The sequence below is a fragment of the Anabrus simplex genome, chromosome 1, assembly GCF_040414725.1.
Source record: "Anabrus simplex isolate iqAnaSimp1 chromosome 1, ASM4041472v1, whole genome shotgun sequence".
NCBI lineage: Eukaryota > Metazoa > Arthropoda > Insecta > Orthoptera > Tettigoniidae > Anabrus > Anabrus simplex.
Genome location: NC_090265.1, coordinates 66,475,884 through 66,488,168, shown reverse-complemented (window position 1 = coordinate 66,488,168; position 12,285 = coordinate 66,475,884). Strand labels below are relative to the sequence as shown.

Here is a 12,285-nt window from a genome sequence, read left to right as displayed (position 1 = left end):
ATTGCGAGCATAATTCGTTCTGGCAACATACTCGTAATCCAAATCGCCGTATATCAAAGCAAATTTTCTCATAAGAAACTATTGAAATTCGGATGATTCGTCCACAACACAAAAACATTTATTCGCATAACATTTCTAAAACAAAATATACCGTAAAACAATTAAACTACACTTTACCTTACAATAGAATCATTGTTGGTGTGAGGGAGATGAGAGATGACATCAGAAGAGTTACTGTGTAGCACGAATTTCATTAACGGAATCACTGCTATCGGTTGGCTCATTGGAAGCGTTTTCTTTTCGTGCAACTTTAACGAGGAACCTGTCCAATGACTGTTGCTTTTGCCTCTTTTTGAGGATTTCAAGAAAATGTGACATTGCATTGTCATTGAACAGATTCATCCACTGTAATCATCTCCTTCTTCCGACCGACTTCCTTTTTAGGCTTCTTTTCGTTCACAGGGCCCATCGTTGCAGAACAGTTATATCACAAATGACAGAAACAAAACATGTACACTCGTACGGTGTTGACTATGAGAGCGAGGCACGCCAACTGAAGTCCAGCGCAGGAAATGATTACACACACTTTCCCAGGAAAGAGAGTGGCAGGGGGAGGGCAAAACAAAGGCACAGGGGAGGTGGAAACGCACGTACACATGACGCTTGTATTGCGAAACCTCACTTGCTTATCAAGTCACAATTTATTTAAAATATTTGCTCGTCTTGCAAAACACTCGTAAACCAAGTTACTCGCAATCCGAGGTTCCACCGTACACAGTTCTGAGAACTACATGAACAAAATATACAAAATATTACATTGTAGAGCCAATCACCCATGATTAACACACACAGTACATTCGCTTCGTAGCAACAAGGATGAGAACCAGGGAATGTGCATCGTATCTCTACAATAAATGACAAGGCTCGTAGTGTATGGCCTACGACCTCAATGTATTAAAGGGAAAGTTTACAAGATGACTGTCAGACCTGCTCTCATATATAGCTTCCAACGTTAGGCAAGGCAGAAGCAGAACGGTCAGCAAATGCACACCACAGAGATGTGAATGCTGCGGTGATCTGCAGGTGTTACTTGAACCGACTGTGTAATGAGCACGTGCAACGATCCTTTGGAATCACCATTACTGGTGAGAAACTGGAGGAGAGAAAATGCTGCCGGTACAGGTGCATCAATTAGCTACCTACAATCTCCCAAATGCAAGCTAACGGTTACATGGCCTGAACTGCACTGTATGCATATAATGTATGCACTTAATAACATTAAAAGTTGTACTTTGGTCAAAATATAGATTGAATTACAAAGAGGTTCAGATGTTCACCTCCTGTACCCATACAGGCATTACCTTAATGATGCCTGCATCATCACCATCATCATCTTGCGGAATCCTGAATGCAAGCTGACACCTACATGACAAAAACAACACATCCACTTGCTTGGTCATTGGTGAAGTCTGTTGCAAATTAGGCCACAAGAGGTCGTACACTACCATGCAACGGGATGAATACTCCCCAAGAAATGGGAAAAAGGGCACAACGTTGTTTAAAATTACTTCTCTGATGAAGCGGTGGGCTGTAAAACCTCCATTCTCAATGAAGGGGAGCAGTAGCAGCAATTGGGAATTAAAAGTGCGGGGGCAAAAAAACTATACAGACAACAAATAGTACCCGGGTTTGTGGGATATAGTGGATGAAGTGGTGGGGTATACATCAAAACTGAAGCCGGGCTGAGTGTCTCCGACGGTTGAGGCACTGGCCTTCTGACCCCAACTTAGCACGTTTGATCCTGGCTCAGTCCGGTGGTATTTGAAGGTGCTCAAATACGTCAGCCTATTGTCGGTAGATTTACTGGCACGTAAAAGAACTCCTGCAGGACTAAATTACAGCACCTCGGCATCTCCGAAAACTATCAGAATAGTTAGTCGGACGTAAAGCCAATGACATTATTATAATAATTCAAAACTGAACAAAAAAGCCACAAAATGAGAAATTTCTTATGCTCTCTGAACGAATTTCGACAGAGGAAAAGGTTGACAGTTTTAGATTTAAGTGCGGTAATAATAGTTTTTGAGATTTTGATTCAATACCATACAATAAAACTTTCCCCGAAAGGAACAATATTACACATTTATCACAATTAAAAAGAAGTATGGCAAGATTAACAATTAAAAATAATTTAGTATTTGACTACACACTAAGAAACTAGGTAACAGACACTGCCAGACTGACGAATGTGCGCGGTAAACGGGTGAATTAGACCTCAATGTCTATGACCTTAGCAAAAAAAGTATACCCCTGCTGCCCTTCCTCACAGCACATGCAAAGCCTCCACTACTTGCTGTGGCGCTATACAAATCGGTTAGACAGGTTGAACGATATTTTTTGCGTATTTCCGCTAATAATGTTAATAATTAAAGAAAACAAAGGAAAGAATTAGGTGATAACACAATAGGGCTTGTACAAATTGCTTTGTTGAATAATTGCTATAATTCCTGGTTTCAGTCGGCTAAAATGGAATAAAAACGTAACATTTTCTACAAAAGGTGGGGGTGGGGGGGTGTGAGACACCCCCCCCCCCCCCAAATCGCCGCTACCGAAGATGAGCTCAGTGCAGACAGCCAGAATAACTTCTGATGGAACACCCAAGGAATGGCCTTCTTGAAAAAAAAAATTGCAGGGAGAATTTCATTTTCAAGTTTTATTATGCATCCACCTGTTCAATACATTATAATGTGGTCACATTTAAAATAACTTCATTAGTTAAAAAGTTATATATGGGACATTTTTCGCTCCCTTATAGAGCATCATCAGCCAAATCTGAATCTCGAATAATTGTTATTTACGTAAATAATGACTTAAGAACTATTAAAACATTTTTGACAAACTTAAAACTTACTCTATTAGAATATCATAAAATATATAATCTTTGTATACATGGCTTAATTACATGTGCTTAATAGGAAGATACATTAAAATTATGGAAGAGAGAGTACTAAAATATTAAATAAAATAAAAATATATATATCATGTTCAAAATCTTAGAAAGACGTGAAAATCAATCTTAGGAGCTAAATTTGAGGATTTTCTTGGCAATGAGATCTGGTAAAAAAGTTATTTATCCCTTGTGGATAAGAGTCTATAAGATTCAAATTTATCGTCAATTTGATGATTGAACTTGTAACAGGATAAATGTTGGTCTTCAAGAAATTTAAATGCTTGTTGTCATATGACCTCGGCGAATGCTGTTGAAAAGATATGTTCTTATAGATGTCAATGACCGTTCGTTGAACTAATGGATTTGATAAGGATGATTAAAAGGGACGTAAATCAACGTTCGTATTGAAATCTGCTGCTTGGTTTATCTTGTTGAATGTCTGTAACAAGAAAAGGAATCTTGTAAGTAATCGGAATTTGTGTTGCTAGGTAAGAGTGTGCTTCTAGAAACTTCACTTACCCCTCCAATTGCTGTTTGTCGGTTTGGTGTTGTCTGAGGTTATGTGGTGACTGTCTGTTCTGTGTCTACTCCTTGTGTTGTAAGAGTGAGGTGGTGGGGGTTGAGGGGAGGGAGTAGGGGTAAGAGGAGAAATGTTTGTGGCTGTGGTTTTGGAAGGGGAATGTCTAGTAGGAGCGCAGGGAGGGGTTGAGTTCTTTAATGTTGGTTGATTATTAGTTGTTTTGGGAATGAAAACTTTGGCAAAATTACTTTTTTCGAGATTAAGGGTCTTTAATAGTTTCGGTAATTGTTCGTGTAACGGATTTCTTATTTCAATTTCGTCATTTAAATTTTTTTCTTTATTGAAGTACTGGTCTAAGTGGATATAAATATTTTCTAATTCTGTCATTAGTTTACCTTTTTCTACCTTCTTTATAATTTTTAGGTCTTTCTTTATGGTTGTAAATTGGTGGCCTGACTCTTTCATGTGAGCACTCATCGCAGAATGTTTGTTGTGCTTTGTAGCATTAACGTGTTCTAAGTATCTTGTGAGAAAGCTACGGTCAGTTTGGCCAACATATGAGCATTTACATTCTACACATGTTAATCTATAAATGCCAGAACTTAGATAAGGGTTATTGTTAGAATTTATACTATTGTGGTTGAAAAAAAATGTTTCTGTTTGTATTTTGTGTTTTGAATGCTATATTTACATCTCGTTTTTTGATAGGATTAGTTATTTGAAAAATGGTTGGATTGGTGAATGTAAATGTTGCGAATTTGGATTGCTTAGTTTTTTCAGGAGTAAGATTAGTTGCTAACTTTTGTTTTACTTTATTGATGATCCGATTGACCATATTTATTTTGTATCCATTAATTGAGGCCAGATCTTTTATAAAATTGAGTTCCTTTTTTAAGTTACTCTCTGAAAGGGGGATTTTGAAAGCTCTATAAACTAAACTGTAAAAAGCCGCCTGTTTATGTGATTTTGGGTGAAGAGAATCATTTTTTATCGTTAGAGGAGCGTATGATGGTTTTCTAAATATTTGAAATTCAAATCTATCTCTTATTCGTGTTACATTAATATCCAGGAAGTTTATTGAGTTGTTAGTTTCATCTTCTTTCGTGAATTTTATATTTGGGTCAATATTATTTAAGAAATTTAGGATTTTTTCACTATCATTTTTTTGGCTATCTATTATGACAAAGTCCATTTATTTTTGTGTTTATTTTGTTTTGCTCCAAATGATCCATATATATGTCTGCCAGTATGCCCGACGTGGGGTCTCCCATTGCTAGGCATGTTTGATGGTAAATCTTTTTATTAAATGTGAAGTAATTATTGTTTAATACAAATTTCAGTAGGTTTATGAATTCATCTATTTCACATCTACTTAATTTACTGTATGTAAGGAGATTGTGTTTGATGATATTGATGGTTTCTTTAACCGATATATTTGGATACATGTTGGTTACGTCGAATGAAACCATTTTATGTTGTGGTTGTAAATTGAATTTTCCTAGTTTATTACAAAATTCTATTGAATTTTTGATTGTCGATTCGTTATTAAATTTGTAATGACTTTTGAGGAAATAGTGTATAAATTTGGATGTTTTATACGTGGGACTATTTCTACTGTTTATTATAGGACGTATGGGTACGTTGGGTTTATGTAATTTGGGCAATGCCCTAGCTGTTGGTAACTTTGGATTCATATTTATCATTTTTTGGTGTTCTTGTTCATTAAATAAAAAAGTAGAATTCTTGAGGATAATTTTTAGATTCCATTGAATCTTATTTATGGGATCCTGGTTTACAACAGTGTAGGTTTTGTCTGAAAAGAATTCTTCTGTTTTATCAATAGTCATTTTTATTTAAGAGGACTGTGGTTTCACCTTTGTCTGCTTTGGTAACAACTACATTATTTTTGTTTAGTTTTGTTTTTAGTGTCATTATTTCTGTTATGAGAGTGGGATTAGAACTTTTATTAATTTCCCTTACGAAAGCCGGGAGCTTCATTTTAACTTCAAATCTGATGTCGTTTTGTATATCTGGTGTTAATTTATTCAAGTTTGATTCAACTTCTGCTACTATATTGATTACGTCTTCTACTTTTTGAGAGTTAGGCCAATTAAATTTTGAACCTTTATCTAATAGGTTCATTTCATTATCAGTGAAGTTTGTGTTTGAGAGATTGATAGTGGAGGGAATGTTTTTAAGGTTAGAATTAGGATTATTTGCTCTACTGTTAGATTTGTTATGATTTGGTTTGTTTTCTTTTAAGAGTGTTATCTAGGGTTTTTTGTTTCTTGTCTAAAACGTCTGCAAGTTTCTCTGTTATATGATTTTGGATAGAGTTCCATTCTAAGGGAGATAATTCTTGTGCAATTTGCAAGTGTGTACGATATAATTGCAAGTTCAAAAATGATTTCTTCCTATAGAGAGCTTTAATTTCACTTTTCAGCCAGATCTCATTTATTTTGTTTTGAGTATCTGCTATCTTTGAATTAGATATGTTTTTTCTTTGTATAGATTTTAAAAACCTAGGTACTAATTTACATTTCAAACATTCTTTCAAGAACCAAATATCTTTGGATATTTTAGTGATTTTGATTTTGAGATTTACATATCTATTCTTTTTGTTTGTATTAGCCTGATTAGTCACTTGCACCCCACAAAGAAATGATACTCATCTTAAAGTTCGTATCCCACTGTCGGCAGCCCTGATGATGGTTTTCCGTGATTTCCCATTTTCACACCAGGCAAATGCTGGGGCTGTACCTTAATTAAGGCCACGGCCACTTCCTTCCCACTCCTAGCCCTTCCCCGTCCCATCGTCGCCATAAGACCTGTCTGTCGGCGCAACGTAAAGCAACTAGCAAAAAAAAAAAAAAAGCATCTTAAAGTTCTCACTCCCACTGCTCCATTGTCCACTGCTGAAGTCACTGTGAAAATGAAGATGTTCTATACAGTGCTGTCTTGTGATCCTTTTGTTTACGGAATTGCTTCTTTTAACCTCCTCACAGTCTGGTCACTAACATTCACACTGCAGACTTGGATCAATTTTTTATTTCAATGGCAATAGTATGGTGATCACGTAACATCCAAAGGGTGATATACCGATCACCTTTCACAGAAGTTGACCTGCTCTGACTTCATACAGGTTTCCTAGTGTGTGACCTGAGTTCTCCATTGTTTGATGTATGGTGGAAGCTGAGGTTCCCAACACTTCCACAGTATAAGGGTAACTTCTTTCAACCTCAACCAGGGCTACTGCTCTCGCAGCATCTTCTGAACTTAAATGCATCTTTACTTGTCTAAATTGCTTTTGAAATTGTAAGAAGGCTCTCAGAAGCCTGTGTTTTTCATTGCACAATAAACAGGGTGGTGAACTGCTCCACTGTAGCATATCAGTCAGCCGCTATGCAACTTCATAGCTCACGCTCACCTCTCACGTCACTTGCAAATTGCATTCTGCAGTTTCCATGTAGATTATCATAATGGTGCCACTTGCCCACTCATAATAAGCCTTCACCATAGCTTGATGTGAACATTTCACAACCTGCAATGCTACCCTAAGCACAACTGCCAATAACCATTTCTTTATGCAGCTCTCAGAAATCACCCCTTCTACTCATGACAATGAGGAACATGTGCAGATGGTTTACTGAACACCTTAAATACCAACTACCCTAGCACATATTAGTGAGAGGTAGTTCATGTTTATAACAATGAGACTCACCTGTGTAGGCTATGTGCGTGATTCACCTCTTAAATATTTTTCTCTCTCATGCAATTATGATTCATGTAACAGTGCAGAGAATATGGTCTACAGCCCAGTGTGAATATGCATATGTTTTGTCTGCAAAGAATAACCTACTTATAATCAGGGTCATTGTCGACGAAGGCCTGTCATAGTCACCCTTGCCTCTGTTTGGCAAGCTGATTCCTCAAGATTGACAATTTAAGATAAACAGAGTGGATTAAACCACAGCCAAGATAAAAAATTGTGGTTAGTGATAAAGCCCCTAGGCCTAACAACAACAAAGATAAATGTTATTGATAGGTTAGGCTCTGGTCCACTGGAAATAAACTGGAATGTGACGAAGGTTATTAGGTCATGCAACAATCTTAATATGTATTACTGTCAGTAACACAATTTCTGATAGGTTACCGTTAGGGATAACATTCCTGATAGTGACTGGTTAGTTTCTGGTTCATACCTGTACTTCATTTAGGGATGTACAGTTATGTACCAGTTGCAACTGTATTCTTTTACGTAATCTAAAATTATCAATTTGTTTCATATGGTCAAGACCTATTATCATTGAAGGAAAATTTTCCTTTGTGAGATATGTTGTGTCACACACTGATAATCCATCAACAGCTTCTGCCCCAGTATAGTGAAACTTACGTTTTTATGCTAGTCGATGCAATAAAATTGAGTGCCAAGCACATAGGGATCGAAAGCAGTTTCTTAAGTTTATTTACTCCCTTTGTATGATCTCTAAACATCATATTCTTCAAAACTGCAGAATACACATTAGAAACCACCTGAAATGTAATTAATGGAACAATTCCCTCTAATAATTGGTATTTAACCCTCTATTGGTCGCGGGGTGAGCGCGTCGCTCACTTTCCTTTTTTAAGATGTGCCGTGCGAAGCTAAGTAGCACTATACTTCTTATCACCGAGTAGCTGACTTTTGGAATGTTCTGAGCAAGTCCAACAATGTTGCAGGGTGCGGCGCGACTTTCATTACCAGCCAGGCAACCGTTAATGACCACAGTGCACTATAAGTGAACAAGTCGCTCACCCGCGACCATTGGCGTTACATTTTTTCCAACTTCCACATTATTCCTTTCATATTAGCCTACAAGTCATGAATCAAGATTTGATGATTTGTAATTGGTTATTAGAGGAGTCGGATGATGAAGCAGTTCTCTTAGCTGAATGCAATAATGAAGATTCTGAGTACTCAGATACAGAGCAACCCGCCAACAGCGATCACGACAGCGCATCTGATGTTTCTGTGGACGGAGCCGTTCCTGGTCAGCCAGTCGAGCCTGATCCTCAATACGTTGGTCATAACAACATTACTCTGTGGAATATTCATCCCCCTAGTCCCAACAAACGTAGGAAGAAAAGAAACATCGTGATTCATCCACCAGGTGTCACGTGTTACACAGAATGCGAAGACAGTGTGGGCGACAGATGGGACAGCTACAGAAATATTTCCCCTAGTGATGTCATACCGGAGATTTTACTTACTTTTGAGATGTCTCCGATTTGATGATGCTCAGACGAGAAATGAAAGGAAATCTGTCGATAAATTGGCAGCGATACGAGAAATATTTGAGGGCTTTGTACAACGCTGTAAAGTTTGCTATTCCGTAGGAGAGTAAGTCACCATGGTGTTTGCATAATTATGTGTATTCTGTTTCAATGAATATTGTACTTAACTTAACCTGTCAACAAAAAAGTAATTAAAGAATAAAAAGTATCAAAATTAAAACAACAAACCAAAAATAATAACAATAAAGGCCTAAAAAATCATATTACATTAATGGTGAGCGCTCCGCTCACCCGCGACCAGCAGCGTTAAGAAATGAGGCGCGACCAACGGAGGGTTAACAATGAAGCTTTTGTTTTCACAAAGTGATTCTTTTTCTTTTTTTTTTTTGTCCACCAGTGTATTTCGAGGCAATGGGGTTACATGTTATTAAATGTTGCTTCTGTATCTGGTGTGCACAGTTAGGAAATAGAAAATGCATTAGAAAATGATGTGTAGCAATACCTTAAGAGCAGAAAGGAGAGATCCTTCCTTTATGCTTGCCAGGGACCAATCATCCCACCCCAAGAAGTATTCTTACTTATATAAACGATTAACTGAGATGATGAGAAAATGAAGACCTATAACGTGTCTTCCACTCAGTGACCGGGTCAGGGATGGAATGAATGAAGCCCTTATCTTGCGGCAACGATAGGAATTGTGCTGGCTGCCGAAGCCTGTCGCACTCCTCTGAGGCAATGATTAATGACTGACAGATGAAATGAAATAACAGTGTGCATGGCACCATCACCTGTTCTGCCATTCACACCCACCCAACGTAGTCTCCATTTACAGTGGTGTCGTGAACAACAAGCCCAAATTGCTACAGACTGGAACCGATTTGTCTTTAGTGACGAATACAGGTTCTCCTTCTGCATGGGTGAAGGCATGTCTGGAGGCTTCAAGCTGTGTGCCTCAATTCTGCCTTTGCTGTATCACTGCCAGCTGGTGTGCTGGTCGAGTGGGTGGGTGATGGGGAGGACATCACCTACTAAAGTATTTTACCACTAGAAGTGATACTAGGGACACTGACAGCACAGAGATATGTGCAGATTATCCTGTGGCCGCAACTGTTGTCCTTCATAGCACACCTTCCCAAAAGCATTTTCAAGTAGGTTAATACTTGGCTGCACTCTGCTAAGGCATCTGCAGCATTACCACACTTTCGTGACCTTCCTATTTGCTATATTTATTGTCCATCGAACACCAACTTCAGCAGCCTAGGAGCTTATATGATCGGTTGTAAAAACGGGCTTTATTACCAGACATCATGCGTTTGTTGATTTCATCCATTACTTTGTTCTCACCATTTATGAAAGGTAGGTGACATGCTTTATTCTTTCAAAAGTAAGTTCTCCAATGGCAATGTCAATCCAATATACATTCATATTTCTTGACATCATCTGGGCTGGGATGAACTTATTTGCATCTTTTCTTGCCTCTTAAACTTGGAATTCAAAATGACATTTTGATGACCATCATTCTCCACCTGGAGGAAGTCTATTAGGTCATCAGCCCAGAGGCTGGTTGGATCCACAAATGGCACCGAAGACTATGTGATTATGGGGAAACAGCAACAGCCGATGGAGGTGCCAAACTGGCGTGTACTAAACTTAGGCAAGATGATGAGTGAAAGTAGTTTGCCATTGCTTTCCTTGCAGACCAGAAAGTGCTATTCCAGCATGACTGACCCTTTGACCAACACCTTTCATAACAATCAGACATACCGGGTGAGTTGGCCATGCGGTTAGGGACGCACAGCTATGAGCTTGCATCTTGGAGATAGTGGGTTTGAACCCCACTGTCAGCAGCCCTGAAGATGGTTTTCTGTGGTTTCCCATTTTCGCACCAAGCAAATGCTGGGGCTGTACCTTAAGGCCACGGCCGCTTCCTTCCCATTCCTAGGCCTTTCCTATCCCATCGTCGCCATAAGACCTATCTGTGTCGGTGCGACGCGAAGCAAATAGAAAGAAAGAAAAAAAAAAAAACAGACGCACTGGTCGTGCTCTGAATGTCCTTACGCAGCACTACCCATACCCCAGCAGCTTCCATATTGTCACGGGCACGGATGAGACTGGTTTGGTGGAAGCGACTTTTTTTTTTTTTAGAGGCAGAACAACTCTGTATTCCAAATGCCTGGGGAAATCATACAGAGTTTCCTTCGTGATATCACCTGGGCCTGCGAGGAGGTGGGATACCAACTTCTGAACTGTGACGAGGCATGCACTGTTATGGCAAACAAGGTATTAGGGAACAGGGGAGAGCAAGGAGCGACGTCTATACGAGCTTGGACCTGCCACCGCCTGCACTCCTCTACAATACTGTGATGAATGTTAAAACTATGACAGGGAATTCGGGTATTTAGTGAGGGTGTGGGTATTTATCACCACTTGTCAGTTTATAGCCAGGGGTGGACAAATCCCAGGTGCCTGGTCTCCATGGTGATGGCCGGGGGGTCCTAATAATAATTTTGGGAAAAGCAAAGGGGTCTGGGAGCGCAAGCCCCCAGGTTAGAACCGCCACGAATCGGCGCTAGGCCTATAGTTCCCTGTGTAAAAACCACACTGGCCTGGACAAGATCATTGGTTTGGATTGGTTAGGGTAGGAATGGACAAGACCATTGGTCTGGATACGTTAGGGTAAGGTTGGAATGGAGAAGACCAGTGATTTGGGGACAAGCAAAGGGGATCAGGTCAGAGCCGCCGCAAAGCGGCTCCCTCTTCAAGAGCTCCTTCCCCCTAGAACAGAGTGTGCACTAATTCCTTGCCACCGCTGCAGCGCTGTATTCTCCTCTGCATTAAGGTAAGTTCCGATATAAAATCATTCCTATCCTGTATTCAACATCACTGTGTCCTTTTTAAGTCCTGTTTCTTTGTGTTTTTATTCTGCCAGGGTTGGTAATACAATCTAGTTATTATGATTGACGTGAATAACTTCACATTGGCCAATAGGAATGCAAGTGTTTGTAGTTTAGCAATATACCGGGCGAGGTGGCCCTACGTTTAGGATTGCGTAGCTGTGAGCTTGCATCCAGGAGATAGTGGACTGTCGGCAGCCCTGAAGATGGTTTTCCATGGTTTCCCATTTTCACACCAGGCAAATGCTGGGGCTATACCTTAATTAAGGCCATGGCCGATTACTTCCCACTTCTAGGCCTTTCCTATCCCACTGTCGTCATAAGATCTGTGTCGGTGTGACATAAAGCAAACAGAAAAAAAAAACATTAGCAATGGACAATGACGAGTGCTCCTCTTCTTTAGGTTATAAAAGTAAATTTAGTTTTTGGAGTAGAATGGTAATTCCAGGATGTTGCAATGAACACATCTCTCCTTTGAAAGGAATTCAAAGTAAGATTTGCTTAAATTATACTTCCTAATAATGCTACTAAGGTTGGTGAGCATGAGCAGTATTTCTACCACCTAACCAAATTATCTTCACAGTTCTATTACCGGTAATCTTATTATGGAATTGCCTATACATGTCAATACGGCAGTTAAAGATGGA

General features: G+C 39.2%; 1 protein-coding gene across 3 annotated transcripts in view; it reads right to left on the bottom strand.

The window, feature by feature from the left end:
• The window catches only part of Pkc98E (Protein kinase C), a 247,283-nt gene that overhangs the window by 233,740 nt on the left and 1,258 nt on the right, over positions 1–12,285 (bottom strand). The gene's annotated exons all lie outside the window — the stretch shown is intronic.